This window comes from Bombina bombina, chromosome 4 (genome assembly GCF_027579735.1).
Source record: "Bombina bombina isolate aBomBom1 chromosome 4, aBomBom1.pri, whole genome shotgun sequence".
In the NCBI taxonomy this organism is placed as follows: Eukaryota; Metazoa; Chordata; class Amphibia; order Anura; family Bombinatoridae; genus Bombina; species Bombina bombina.
This window is the reverse complement of record NC_069502.1, coordinates 629017284-629033694: the sequence shown is the minus strand read 5'-3', so window position 1 is coordinate 629033694 and position 16411 is coordinate 629017284.

The following is a 16411-nucleotide window of genomic DNA, read 5'->3' as shown; positions in this document are numbered from 1 at the left end:
AGTTATATCGTAGCTATCATACGGCTAGATTTAGAGTTTGGCGGTAGCCGTCAAAACCAGCGTTAGAGGCTCCTAATGCTGGTTTTGGGCTACCGCTGGTATTTGGAGTCAGTCAGGAAAGGGTCTAACGCTCACTTTTCAGCCGTGACTTTTCCATTCTGCAGATCCCCCTACGCCATTTGCGTATCCTATCTTTTCAATGGGATCTTTCTAACGCCGGTATTTAGAGTCGTGGCTGAAGTGAGCGTTAGAAATCTAACAACAAAACTCCAGCCGCAGAAAAAAAAACAGGAGTTAAGAGCTTTTTGGGATAACGCCGGTTCCTAAAGCTCTTAATAACTGTGCTCTAAAGTACACTAACACCCATAAACTACCTATGTACCCCTAAACCGAGGTCCCCCCACATCGCCGCCACTCGATTAATTTTTTTTAACCCCTAATCTGCCGACCGCACACCGCCGCCAGCTATGTTATACTTATATACCCCTAATCTGCTGCCCCTAACACCGCCGACCCCTATATTATATTTATTAACCCCTAATCTGCCCCCCTCGACGTTGCCGACACCTACACTTATTAACCCCTAATCTGCCGACCGGACCGCGCCGCTACTATAATAAAGTTATTAACCCCTAATCTGCCTCACTCCCGGCTCAATAACCCTATAATAAATAGTATTAACCCCTAATCTGCCCTCCCTAACCTCACCGACACCTAACTTCAAGTATTAACCCCTAATCTGCCGACCGGATCTTGCCGCTACTATAATAAATGTATTAACCCCTAAAGCTAAGTCTAACCCTAACACTAACACCCCCCTAAGTTAAATATAATTTAAATCTAACAAAATAAATTAACTCTAATTAAATTATTCCTATTTAAAGCGAGCTCAATCTGATTGGCTGATTGGATTGAACTTGAATCTGATTGGCTGATTCCATCAGCCAATCAGAATTTTCCTACCTTAATTTCGATTGGCTGATAGAATCCTATCAGCCAATCGGAATTCGAGGGACGCCATCTTGGATGACGTCCCTTAAAGGAACCGTCATTCGTCGGGAAGTCGTCGGTGAAGATGGATGCTCCGCGTCGGAGGGATGAACTACATGGATCCGGAAGAAAGAAGATTGAAGATGCCGCTTAATAGAAGACTTCAGTCGGATCATGGACCTCTTCAGCTCCCGCTTGGATGAAGACTTCAGCCGGATCATGGACATCTTCAGCCCCCCGCTTGGGCTTGGATCAAGACATCGGAGGCTCTTCTGGATCGATCAGTGAACCCGGCGTGGTGAAGACAGGGTAGGGAGATCTTCAGGGGCTTAGTGTTAGGTTTATTTAAGGGGGGTTTGGGTTAGATTAGGGGTATGTGGGTGGTGGGTTGTAATGTTGGGGGGGTATTGTATGGTTTTTTTTTACAGGCAAAAGAGCTGAATTCTTTGGGGTATGCCCCGCAAAGGGCCCTTTTCAGGGCTGGTAAGGTAAAAGAGCTTTTCTATTTTGATTTTAGAATAGGGTAGGGCATTTTTTTTATTTTGGGGGTCTTTGTTATTTTATTAGGGGGCTTAGAGTAGGTGTAATTAGTTTAAAATTGTTGTAATATTTTTCTAATGTTTGTAAACATTTTTTTATTTTTTTGTAACTTAGTTCTTTTTTATTTTTTGTACTTTAGTTAGTTTATTTAATTGTATTTATTTGTAGGTATTGTATTTAATTAATTTATTGATAGTATAGTGTTAGGTTTAATTGTAACTTAGGTTAGGATTTATTTTACAGGTAATTTTGTAATTATTTTAACTAGAAAACTATTAAATAGTTATTAACTATTTAATAGCTATTGTACCTAGTTAAAATAAATACAAAGTTGCCTTTAAAATAAATATTAATTCTAAAATAGCTATAATATAATTATAATTTATATTGTAGCTATATTAGGATTTATTTTACAGGTAAGTATTTAGCTTTATATAGGAATAATTTATTTAATAAGAGTTAATTTATTTCATTAGATTTTAAATTATATTTAACTTAGGGGGGTGTTAGTGTTAGGGTTAGACTTAGCTTTAGGGGTTAATACATTTATTATAGTAGCGTCAAGATCCGGTCGGCAGATTAGGGGTTAATAAGTGTAGGTAGGTGTCGTCGACGTTGGGGGCGGCAGATTAGGGGTTATTAAATATAATATAGGGGTCAGCGGTGTTAAGGGCAGCAGATTAGGGGTACATAGGGATAACGTAGGTTGCGGCGGTGTACGGAGCAGCAGATTAGGGGTTAATAATAATATGCAGGGGTCAGCGATAGCGGGGGTGGCAGATTAGGGGTTAATAAATATAATATAGGAGTCGGCGGTGTTAGGGGCAGCAGATTAGGGGTACATAGGTATAACGTAGGTTGCTGCGGTGTACGGAACGGCAGATTAGGGGTTAATAATAATATGCAGGGGTCAGCAATAGTGGGGTCGGCAGATTAGGGGTTAATAAGTGTAAGGTTAGGGGTGTTTAGACTCGGGGTACATGTTAGGGTTTTAGGTGCAGACTTAGGAAGTGTTTCCCCATAGGAAACAATGGGGCTGCGTTAGGAGCTGAACGCTGCTTTTTTGCAGGTGTTAGTTTTTTTTTCAGCTCAAACAGCCCCATTGTTTCCTATGGGGGAATCGTGCACGAGCACGTTTTTGAAGCTGGCCGCGTCCGTAAGCACCGCTGGTATTGAGAGTTGAAGTGGCGGTAAATATGCTCTACGCTCCCTTTTTTGAGCCTAACGCAGCCCTTCTGTGAACTCTAAATACCAGCGGTATTTAAAAGGTGCGGGGGAAAAAAAGCATGCGTAGCTAACGCACCCCTTTGGCCGCAGAACTCTAAATCTATTTAGTTTTAAATAGGAATAATTTATTTAATTGTAGTAAATTTATTTAGTTTAATTTAAATTATATTTAAGTTAGGGGGGGTTAGACTTAGGGTTAGACTTAGGTTTAGGGGTTAAGACATTTATTATAGTAGCGGGTGATGTTGGGGTCGGCAGATTAGTGGTTAATAAATGTAGATAGGTGTCAGCGATGTTAGGGACGGCAGATTAAGGGTTAATAAAATTTAACTAGTGTTTGCGAGGCGGGAGTGCGGCAGTTTAGGGGTTAATACATTTATTAAATTGGCGCGATGTCCGGTCGGCAGATTGGGGGTTAATTTTTTTATTATAGGTGCGATTGGGGGGGGGGGGGCTCAGTTTAGGGGTTCATAGGTAGTTTATGGGTGTTAGTGTACTTTGTAGCACTTTAGTTAAGAGTTTTATGTTACGGCATAGCCCATAAAACTCTTAACTACTGACTTTTAAATGCAGTAGAAGTCTTGTCAGGAGAGGCAGTACCGCTCACTTCTTCCAAGACTTGTAATATCGGCATTAGGAAAATCCCATTAAAAAGATAGGATACGCAATTGACGTAAGGGGATTTGCGGTAGCCAAAAGTCACGGAAGAAAAGAGAGCGGTACACCTGTACATGTCCGACTTGTAATACCAGCGGGCGTTAAAAATCAGCGTTTGGACTATCAACGCTGTTTTTTAAGGCTAACGCAGAACTCGTAATCTAGGTGCTAGTTTGTATTTTCCATTAAGTGATAACTTAATCAAAACTATTATGAAAATGGTATATATGTTTATGAATGATTGATATTTACAATTGCATTCAATGTTTTACATCTCTGTTTGATCCATTTATTAAGGCACTAGCAAACTAGAAGGTTGAATCAATGACCCCATGGGGTATATTTATTAATGTGCGAGCGGACATGATACGATGTAGCGTATTATGTCCGCCGCACATCGATAAATGCCAACAGCATACACTGTCGGCATTTATCATTGCACCAGCAGTTCTTGTGAACTGCTGGTGCAATGCTGCCCCCTGCAGATTTGCGGCCAATTGGCCACTAGCAGGGAGTGTCAATCAACCCTCTTGTATTGATTGGATTGATTTCTGTCTGCGGCCTCAGAGCAGGCGGACAAGTTATGGAGCAGCGGTCTTTAAAATGTATGAGATTTGCTTTTTTTATTTGTGTATATGAATTAGCTGATTTTGTGTTTTCAGCTTTTAGATATAATCTGATCTCATTACTTTATCACATTGTGTACATATACATGCTTCTTTATCTTATATCAGTCTGTAAACCAATCACCAATACTACTCTTCTATACACCACTGGGAGTGTCATTTATTATGATGGCTGTGTTTACACAGCTTAGCCTTAGGGCCAAAGATTTTCTGAATAGGTGGAGATACCACAGGATAAATCAATTATTTAAAATGCAAAAATAAATATGTGTAAAACAATTTAATTCACTCCAGCAGGTAAAGTGGATAATTTTGAACAAATTGAATTTGAGAAAAATATGAGTTGACTGTCCCTTCAAATGACTACACTAGAGTGAACACTCTCATCAATATGGCATACAAAAACTTGCTCTGCCTAAATGTGAAAATAAAGCAAGCTATAATGATTTCTTTAAGGATCATTTAATCTACCTATGTTATCTTGCAACTAACGATAACATAATAACTAAGCTATAAGTGATTAAGGGCCTCTCTGAGAGAGTATTGCCTACAATTGGATCACTAATAAGTACACTCCAATGCTTTCTAAGTATTTTCTTAATATCTTTGCTTCCCTGGCTGAAAGTGACAAACTGCTCCAGACCTTACCCCTTCCTTGCTAACCCGTGTCTCTAATTGTCTTTCTCACATCTCTTCATGGATGTCTTCTCACTACCTTAAGCTAAATCTCTCCAAAACTGAGCTTCTTGTTTTCTCCCCTTCTTCTAAAATCTCCACCCCCCCATCTCTTTATAACTGTTGACAACTCCATCATTACCCCTACCCCGCATGCCCAAAGTCTTCACACTTGACTCAGATCTTTCTTTCACTCCTCACATTCAGGCCTTGGCTAAATCCTGCTGCTTCAACCTTAAAAACATCTCTAAAATTACACTTTTTCCTTACACAAGACACAATTAAGATTTTAATCCATTCTCTCATCCTTTCCCGCCTTGACTACTGCAACTCATCCTCTCAGGTCTCCCTAGCTGCCGTTTATCTTCTTTACAATCCATAATGAATGCCTCTGCCAGGCTCATCTTCCTTACACGTTGCTCTTCATCTGCTGCACCTCTTTGCCAATCCCTTCACTGGCTTCCTCTTGACTCCAGGATTAAACACAAAATTCTGACTCTGATATACAAAGCCCACAACTGCACTGCTCCCCTCTATATCTCAGACCTTGTCTCTAGATACTCTCCCTCCTGTCCCCTTCACTCTGCTCACAACCTCCAACTCCCCTCCTCTCTTGTTACCTCCTCACATTCCAGTTTACAGGACTTCTCCAGATTGGCTCCCATCTTGTGGAACTCTCTGCCTCACTCCACAAGACTCTCCCCTAGTTTTGAAAGCTTCAAGCACTCCCTAAAGACTCTTCTGTTCAGGGATGCATACAACCTACACTAACCTTTCTTGATACCAGCTCCTCTCCTCCATTGCTATCCACCATGAGCCCCATTAGAATGTAAGCCTAAGAGCCCAACTGCTTGCACATCACCTTCATACGAGCTGACTGCAACAGTGCGACTCTAGGCAGGGCCCTCTACCCATTTCATCCCAATAATTGCTACATTAAATACTGCCTATGTTTATAGTGCTGCGTAATCTGTTGCTGCTCTACAAATAACTGATAATAATAATAATAATAATAATAATAATAATAATATATACATATACATATTTAGACATGTATATGTATGTACCTCAATGTTAAAGCCCTTTGCATGCCTGAGACCTCATAACTTTGAGCCCTTAATTATTTTTTTTTAATGAAATAAAAAGTTATATTAGGTGGTGTTATTATGAGTGACATGTACATTTAAATGTAATTTGAATGTGTTTTGTGCAACTTTTAAGTTGAGTGTAACAGTTAACCAGAGTTCTGAAGTTGCAAAATACTACTGCACATTAAATTAAATTGTGCCCGGGCAAATGTGTTTACTTTCAACTTGAAATATGAGCACAACCCTTCAGATACGTGCAAACACCTGTGATAAACCCCTTTTCTGTTGCAGGCAACAGTTAGCTTGCCACACATACTTTAGCCCTAAATAGGTTTCAGCAATTTCTTTTTAACACCTCCCATTCACACATGGCGCTAGTATACTGCAGAAATGATTTTGAAACAAAAAACCATATATAGTTCTATCCTTAGTGCGCTTACTTCAAGGCACTTCAATACTAGGGTAAACAGTGCACCCAGTGGCCCCAATCTTCTGCAGTAACTGCCTCCCTGGCTTTAGCGTGCACACAGATTACTGCTCCGGACCCACAGGTAAAAATAACATGGTCTTTAGTGAGCCTAGGGGCCTAATGCATACATAAAGACATAGTGAAATGTTCTAAAATGTTTTGCCTTGTGCCATAGGCTTATTCATAGACTTAAAAAACTTCACAAAACAGCACACATTCACAAAATAACACACATTAATAAAATAGCACACAATATAGTAAATCAACAATACATTTTACAATGTATCACAAATACAAAAATCAATGTCATGAAAACATAAACCATGTATTATTCATAACAAAAATGGAGGTCTCATGTGTACACAGAATGTATTAATTGCCATTAGCTATAATAGGGTAGGTAAATGTATTCCTGACAATGATCCAAGAGGAAATGTTACCATAAGTTATCCAAATGGAGACCTCCCATCAACAACATCAATTAAACCAATGATGGCTATACAAACATACACTATATTAAGCTTTATGAAATTTATTCCAAATACTGAACCTTATAAATGTAAAATATAAACAAATAAACCATATATGTAGTAGTACACCCAATATATGGTTTTATGTTATATTTTCATATAATAATAGTTTAGGCACCTTTGTGACCGAGCAAGTTTTAAATATTATATGAAAACATGTATAACATAGTACTTTTGATAACACTTCTCTTCCAATCACTTTAAATAATAAAGGAGCAAAACTTGTAGCTAACAACATACCAGTAATTTTTAGCTTATCTATTTGTAATGTTAGCTAAAGCAAAATCATTTTTTTAATTATGTTAATTTGTTGTTCCCACTCCATTGTATTATTTACAAATCTTAGTAACAAAAGTTGTATGATATAAAAAAAAATTCCATCTAGATATAAATGTATCTATGCCAATTTTGCGGTGCTATAAAAATAAATGATAATAATAATTCCAGTCCAGATTTGTTTATAATATCCATAGACCATAGAGGCTTACAAGATGATATTATCAATTTGTCTATCTGAAATTAACATAATCTATATTCCAGGGTTACAATTAAAGTAAACTTTAATCCCAATAATTAATCAGGTATTCCAGAAAAAAACATAATTTATGTAAGAACTTACCTGATAAATTCATTTCTTTCATATTAGCAAGAGTCCATGAGCTAGTGACGTATGAGATATACATTCCTACCAGGAGGGGCAAAGTTTCCCAAACCTCAAAATGCCTATAAATACACCCCTCACCACACCCACAAATCAGTTTAACGAATAGCCAAGAAGTGGGGTGATAAGAAAAAAAGTGTGAAAGCATAAAAAATAAGGAATTGGAATAATTGTGCTTTATACAAAAAAATCATAACCACCACAAAAAAGGGTGGGCCTCATGGACTCTTGCTAATATGAAAGAAATGAATTTATCAGGTAAGTTCTTACATAAATTATGTTTTCTTTCATGTAATTAGCAAGAGTCCATGCGCTAGTGACGTATGGGATAATGAATACCCAAGATGTGGATCTTCCACGCAAGAGTCACTAGAAAGGGAGGGATAAAATAAAGACAGCCAATTCCGCTGAAAAATAATCCACACCCAAAACAAAGTTTAAATCTTATAATGAAAAAGACTGAAAATATAAGCAGAAGAATCAAACTGAAACAGCTGTCTGAAGTACTTTTCTACCAAAGACTGCTTCCGAGGAAGAAAACACATCAAAATGGTAGAATTTAGTAAAAGTATGCAAAGAAGACCAAGTTGCTGCTTTGCAAATCTGATCAACCGAAGCTTCATTCCTAAATGCCCAGAAAGTAGAGACTGACCTAGTTGAATGAGCTGTAATCCTTTGAGGCGGAGTTCTACCCGACTCAACATAAGCATGATGAATCAAAGACTTTAACCACGATGCCAAAGAAATGGCAGAAGCCTTCTGACCTTTCCTAGAACCAGAAAAGATAACAAATAGACTAGAAGTCTTTCGGAAATCTTTAGTAGCTTCAACATAATATTTCAAAGCTCTAACTACATCCAAAGAATGCAACGATCTTTCCTTAGAGTTCTTAGGATAAGGACACAATGAAGGAACTACAATTTCTCTACTAATGTTGTTAGAATTCACAACCTTAGGTAAAAATTGAAATGAAGTTCGCAAAACCGCCTTATCCTGATGAAAAATCAGAAAAGGAGACTCACAAGAAAGAGCAGAAACTCTTCTAGCAGAAGAGATGGCCAAAAGAAACAAAACTTTCCGAGAAAGTAATTTAATACCAGCGAATGCATAGGTTCAAACGGAGGAGCTTGAAGAGCCCCTAGAACCAAATTCAAACTCCAAGGAGGAGAAATTGACTTAATAACAGGTTTTATACAAACCAAAGCTTGCACAAAACAATGAATATCAGGAATAAGCAATCTTTCTGTGAAAAAGAACAGAAAGAGCAGAGATTTGTCCTTTCAAGGAACTTGCAGACAAACCTTTATCCAAACCATCCTGAAGAAACTGTAAAATTCTAGGAATTCTAAAAGAATGCCAAGAAAAATGATGAGAAGAACACCAAAAAATGCAAGTCTTCCAGACTCGATAATATATCATCCTAGATACAGATTTACGAGCCTGTAACATAGTATTAATTACGGAGTCAGAGAAACCTCTATGACTGAGAATCAAGCGTTCAATCTTCATACCTTCAAATTTAAGGATTTGAGATCCTGATGGGAAAAAAGGACCTTGCGATAGAAGGTCTGGTCTTAACGGAAGAGTCCACGGTTGGCAAGTAGCAATCCAGACAAGATCTGCATACCAAAACCTGTGAGACCATGCTGGAGCCACCAGCAGAATAAACGAACGCTCCTTTATAATCTTGGAAATCACTCTTAGAAGAAGAACTAGAGGCGGAAAGATATAAGCAGGATGATACTTCCAAGGAAGTGACAATGCATCCACTGCTTCCGCCTGAGGATCCCTGGATCTGGACAGATACCTGGGAAGCTTCTTTTTTAGATGAGAAGCCATCAGATCTATTTCTGGTAGTCCCCATATTTGAACAATCTGAAGAAATAACTCTTGGTGAAGAGACCATTCGCCCAGATGTAGCGTTTGGCGACTGAAATAATCCGCTTCCCAATTGTCTATACCTGAGATATGAACCGCAGAAATTAGACAGGAGCTGGATTCCGCCCATACAAGTATTCAAGATACTTCTTTCATAGCCAGAGGACTGTGAGTCCCTCCTTGATGATTGACATATTCCACGGTTGTGACATTGTCCATCTGGAAACAAATGAACGACTCTCTCTTTAGAAGAGGCCACGACTGAAGAGCTCTGAAAATTGAATGGAGTTCCAAAATGTTGACTGGTAATCTCGCCTCCTGAGATTCCCAAACCCCTTGTGCTGTCAGAAACCCCCATACAGCTCCCCAACCTGTCAGACTTGCATCTGTTGAGATCACAGTCCAGGTTGGAAGAACAAAAGAAGCCCCCTGAACTAAACGATGGTGGTCTTTCCACCACATCAGAGAGTGTCGAACAATCGGTTTTAAAGATATTAAATGAGATATCTTTGTATAATCCCTGCACCACTGGTTCAGCATACAGAGCTGAAGAGGTCGCATGTGAAAACGAGCAAAGGGGATTGCGTCCAATGCAGCAGTCATAAGACCTAGAATTTCCATGCATAAGGCTACCCAAGGGAATGATTGAGACTGAAGGTTTCGACAAGCTGAAACCAATTTCAGACGTCTCTTGTCTGTCAGAGACAGAGTCATGGACACTGAATCTATCTGGTAACCCAAAAAGGTTACCCTTATCTGAGGAATCAACAAACTTTTTGGTAAATTGATCCTTCAACCATGTTCTTGAAGAAACAACACTCATAAAAGACTGGAAAGGTTCTTTATAGAACCAAATAAATTTCAAAGAAATCTTAACCTGCCCCTTACCAGCCAAGCTGGAATACGGCACGTACATCGCAATATTAGGGAGCTGATTTCGAACTAAAAAATATCCAATTATAAACATGTTTCTTGGGAAAGAACTCAGGAATTTGTTCCTTAATAAGAACAACCAAACTAGTATAAGCTTAAAGTTTTAGTCTTAGAACTCAATCTTGAAGCCCAGAGTAACAGTTAAGAATTGAATCCAATTATAAAACAAATAATTGATTATCTTAGAACAAAAGAAATATGGATTTTTTAAAAATCACAAAATTCTTCTAGTTAAAATAGCTAAAGACATAGATTAACCCTCATTTGCGAAAATATTCAATAAAATGAAGACACAAATGAAATTATTAGCATGATAGTCCAGTTTAAAGGACCAGTTATTACAGTGGACTTGCATAATCAATAAATGCAAAACAACAAGACAAATGCAACAGCACCTAGTCTAGTAAATGTTGTCCCTTAACAATGCTAAAATAAATCATAATCTGATACTTGATCTTAAAGTAAACAGAACAAAAATGAAGCAATTGTAATATCCAAATAAATCACAGGACCAAGAAAAGTACCTGAAACTAAATAATTTTCCATAAATAAGATACAACTATCTAAAGGAAAATAAATACTATTTTGCTATAGAAACAATAGCATAATTAGTAGGAGTAGAGATAGCCCCAATAAATTGGAGAACCCTCCAAATTGAATTTAACTGCTGGCAAAGAATATAGTTTAAAACCTTTGAAGAAGGAATAAAAGAAAATTCTCAGCCTATTCCATTCCCTAGTATGGGGAATTGGAAAGAAAAACCTCTGAAAACACAGAAGAATAAATAGGCAGAAATAGTGTCAGCTAGTCTTAAAGAACTAGTTACCTTAATATCCAAAATAATCAACACCTTTTCAACAAAGAACAAATGTACTTTAATAATAAAAAAATAATAAAAAAAGTAGATTTGTTAGTGTCAATATCTGATGAAGAAAATTCTGAAAGAGAAAAAACATCATCAGAGAAGGATAAATCAGTATGTTGTTGGTCATTTGAAACTTCAATAATTAAAAAAAGAAGTGAAAAAGACCTAAAAATTTTATTAGAAGGCACGAAGTCAGACAAAGCCTTTAAAATAGAATCAGAAAAATATTTCTTATAAATCTTCTAAATATTTCTTGTACATAAGATGTAAGAATGGCAATATATAAAGCATAAATACTATTGGATTCTGCATGTAAAAGTATATCATAATAACTTATTACAAACCATAGCTAAAGATAAACATTTATAACATTTAAAATAAATGAACTTAGCTTTGGTAGAACTGAAATTCAGTTAAGCGTTTTTCCATAAGTGGCTTCTGATTCAGGGTCAATCTGAGACATCTTGCAATATGTAATAGAAAAAACAACATATAAAGCAAAATTGATCAAATACCTTAAATGACAGTTTCAGGAATGGGAAAAAATGCCAATGAACAAGCTTCTAGCAACCAGAAGCAATAAACAATGAGACTTAAATATTGTGGAGACAACAATGACGCTCAAATTTTTTAGCGCCAAAAAATGACGCCACATCCGGTAACGCCGACATTTTTTGGCGCAAAAAACGTCAAAAAAATGACGCAACTTCCGGCGACACGTATGACGCCGGAAATGACAAGAACATTTTTGCGCCAAGAAAGTCCGCGCCAAGAATGACGCAATAAAATGAAGCATTTTCAGCCCCCGCGAGCCTAACAGCCCACAGGAAAAAAGTCAAATTTTAAGGTAAGAAAAAATTGATTTATTCATATGCATTATCCCAAATATGAAACTGACTGTCTGAAATAAAGAACGTTGAACATCCTGAATCAAGGCAAATAAATGTTTAAACACATATATTTAGAACTTTATATAAAAGTGCCCAACCATAGCTTAGAGTGTCACAGAAAATAAGACTTACTTACCCCAGGACACTCATCTACATGTAGTAGAAAGCCAAACCAGTACTGAAACGAGAATCAGTAGAGGTAATGGTATATATAAGAGTATATCGTCGATCTGAAAAGGGAGGTAAGAGATGAATCTCTACGACCGATAACAGAGAACCTATGAAATAGACCCCGTAGAAGGAGATCATTGAATTCAAATAGGCAATACTCTCTTCACATCCCTCTGACATTCACTGTACACTGAGAGGAAAACCGGACTCCAGCCTGCTGTGAAGCGCATATCAACGTAGAATTTAGCACAAACTTACTTCACCACCTCCATGGGAGGCAAAGTTTGTAAAACTGATTTGTGGGTGTGGTGAGGGGTGTATTTATAGGCATTTTGAGGTTTGGGAAACTTTGCCCCTCCTGGTAGGAATGTATATCCCATACGTCACTAGCTCATGGACTCTTGCTAATTACATGAAAGAAATGAACAATCTGTAGTTGATTTCGATGCCAGACCACAATAAAGTCATCTATGAATTTCAAAAAAACAAAGAACCAACAAATGCAAAACAATATTTTGCAGGAGAAATTATGCCTATAAGATGTGAATGGCATTAGAAAATGTAAGTTCCATTGCTATTCCAAATATTGTAGGTAACAAAAATGATGATACTAAAAAATAAAGATTTTAATAACTGTCGGCTAGATTTGGAGTTTTGTCGGTAACGACCCGAAAAATTAACGCCGGCTTTTTTCTGGCCTCAAAAAAAAAAAATCAAGTTCAATCCGATTGGCTGATCCAATCAGCCAATCAGATTGAGCTTGCATTCTATTGGCTGTTCCGATCAGCCAATAGAATGCAAGCTCAATCTGATTGGCTGATTGGATCAGCCAATCGGATTGAACTTGATTCTGATTGGCTGATTCTATCAGCCAATCAGAATATTCCTACCTTAATTCCGATTGGCTAATAGAATCCTATCAGCCAATCGGAATTCGAGGGATGCCATCTTGGATGACGTACCTTAAAGGAACCGTCATTCTTCAGTTGGACGTCGCCGGAAGAAGATGGGTCCGCGGTGGAGGTCTTCAGGATGGAGCCGGTCGTCATCGGATGAAGATAGGAGATGCCGCTTGGATCAAGATGGTTGCCGGTCCGGATCGCCTCTTCTTCCCGGATAGGATGAAGACTTTAGAGCCTCTTCTGGACCTCTTCAGCCACCGGATGATGGATCGCCAACCCCCGCTTGGGTTGGATGAAGATTTTGGGGCCAGGACGGATCGGTGATACCTGGTGAGGTGAAGACAAGGTAGGATGATCTTCAGGGGCTTAGTGTTAGGTTTATTTAAGGGGGGTTTGGGTTAGATTAGGGGTATGTGGGTGGTGGGTTGTAATGTTGGGGGGGGGTATTGTATGTTTTTTTTTACAGGCAAAAGAGCTGAACTTCTTGGGGCATGCCCCGCAAAGGGCCCTGTTCAGGGCTGGTAAGGTAAAAGAGCTTTTAACTTTAGTAATTTAGAATAGGGTAGGGCATTTTTTATTTTGGGGGGCTTTGTTGTTTTATTAGGGGGCTTAGAGTAGGTGTAATTAGTTTAAAATTGTTGTAATATTTTTCTTATGTTTGTAGATATTTTTTTATTTTTTGTAACTTAGTTCTTTTTTATTTTTTGTACTTTAGTTAGTTTATTTCATTGTAGTTATTTGTAGATATTGTATTTAATTAATGTATTGATAGTGTAGTGTTAGGTTTAATTGTAGGTAATTGTAGGTAGTTTATTTAATTAATTTAATGATAGTATAGTGTTAGGTTTAATTGTAACTTAGGTTAGGATTTATTTTACAGGTAATTTTGTAATTATTTTAACTAGGTAACTATTAAATAGTTCTTAACTATTTAATAGCTATTGTACCTGGTTAAAATAATTACAAAGTTGCCTGTAAAATAAATATTAATCCTAAAATAGCTACAATGTAATTATAATTTATATTGTAGCTATATTAGGGTTTATTTTAAATGGTAAGTATTTAGCTTTAAATAGGATTAATTTATTTAATAAGAGTTAATTAATTTCGTTAGATTAAAATTATATTTAATTTAGGGGGGTGTTAGTGTTAGGGTTAGACTTAGCTTTAGGGGTTAATCCATTTATTAGAATAGCGGTGAGCTCCGGTCGGCAGATTAGGGGTTAATAATTGAAGTTAGGTGTCGGCGATGTTAGGGAGGGCAGATTAGGGGTTAATACTATTTATTATAGGGTTAGTGAGGCGGATTAGGGGTTAATAACTTTATTATAGTAGCGCTCAGGTCCGCTCGGCAGATTAGGGGTTAATAAGTGTAGGCAGGTGGAGGCGACGTTGTGGGGGGCAGATTAGGGGTTAATAAATATAATATTGGGGTCGGCGGTGTTAGGGGCAGCAGATTAGGGGCACATAAGGATAACGTAGGTGGCGGCGCTTTGCGGTCGGCAGATTAGGGGTTAATAAGTGTAGGCAGATGGTGGCGATGTTGAGGGGGGCAGATTAGGGGTTAATAAATATAATACAGGGGTCGGCGGTGTTAGGGGGAGCAGATTAGGGGTACATAAGGATAACGTAGGTGACGGTCGGCAGATTAGGGGTTAAAAAAATTTATTCGAGTGTCAGCGATGTGGGGGGACCTCGGTTTAGGGGTACATAGGTAGTTTATGGGTGTTAGTGTACTTTAGAGTACAGTAGTTAAGAGCTTTAGAAACTGGCGTTAGCCCAGAAAGCTCTTAACTACTGACTTTTTTCCTGCGGCTGGAGTTTTGTCGTTAGATGTCTAACGCTCACTTCAGAAACGACTCTAAATACCGGAGTTAGAAAAATCCCATTGAAAAGATAGGATACGCAATTGACGTAAGGGGATCTGCGGTATGGAAAAGTCGCGGCTGAAAAGTGAGCGTTAGACCCTATTTTGAGTGACTCCAAATACCGGCGGTAGCCTAAAACCAGCGTTAGGAGCCTCTAACGCTGGTTTTCACGGCTAACGCCAAACTCCAAATCTAGGTCTGTGTAAAGACATGGTTCTAGAAAAATTGGCAAAGCTTGTCAACCCAAATCATATATTGTAATTAGATTTCAGTAGAGTATGTTATAAAATGTGCTATCTTACTTAAACATTTGGTAGGTTATTCAAGTTCATTTGTTTAATTTAAACAGAAAATAAATTATTGACTGTAAAAGGCTCATCACTTTGTCAAGTATATGAAATATGCAGCAATTCATAATTAGACAGCTTGTAACCATATTTATGCAAATACATTTCTGTTATCCATATAAAGTTAAATAATTATGTCAATAAAAATAAATGCAAGACATATGGTTTTCCATGACTGAAAATAATCCTTATAAAAGTCTTTTTTTGATAATGCTTCAAGACACATTAGCTTGTTACAGAGGCATTGATTTAATTGTAAAAAAAACATCCATCTTTTTACTGACTAAAAAGCTAACGGCCCGATTACGAATTTTGCGTTAGGAGCTATGTGGTGCTAATGAGTAGTTTTTTCTCACCGCTCACTTACCTACAGGGCTGTTATTACAGGTCTTTACAAACCCGGCGTTAAAAGGCAAGAAGTGAGCATAGAGCAAAATTGTGCTCCATACCACACTTCAATACCAGCGCTGCTTAATTCAGCGGTAAGCTGGTCATACGTGCTCGTGCACGATTTCCCCATAGACATCAATGGGGAGAGCCGGCTGAGAAAAAGTCTTACACCTGCAAAAAAGCAGTGTAAAACTCAGTAACGCAGCCCTATTGATTACTATAGGGAAACGAAAGTTATGTTTACACCTAACAACTGAACATGAACCCCGAGTCTAAACACCCCTACTTGTACACTTATTAACCCCTAATCTGCCGCTCCGGACATCGCCGCCACCTACATTATACATATTAACCCCTAATCTGCTGCCCACAACATCGCCGACACCTACATTATATTTATTAACCCCTAACCTGCTGCCCCAAATGTCGCCACAACCTACCTACACTTATTAACCCCTAATCTGCCGCCCCCAACATCGCCGCCGCTATATTAAATGTGTTAACCCCTAAACCTAAGTCTAACCCTAAACCTAACACCCCCTAATTGAAATATAATTTAAATAAATCTAAACAAAATTTCTATCATTAACTAAATTATTCCTATTTAAAACTAAATGCTTACCTGTAAAATAAACCCTAAGCTAGCTACAATATAACTAATAGATACATTGTAGCCATCTTAGGGTTTATTTTTATTTTACAGG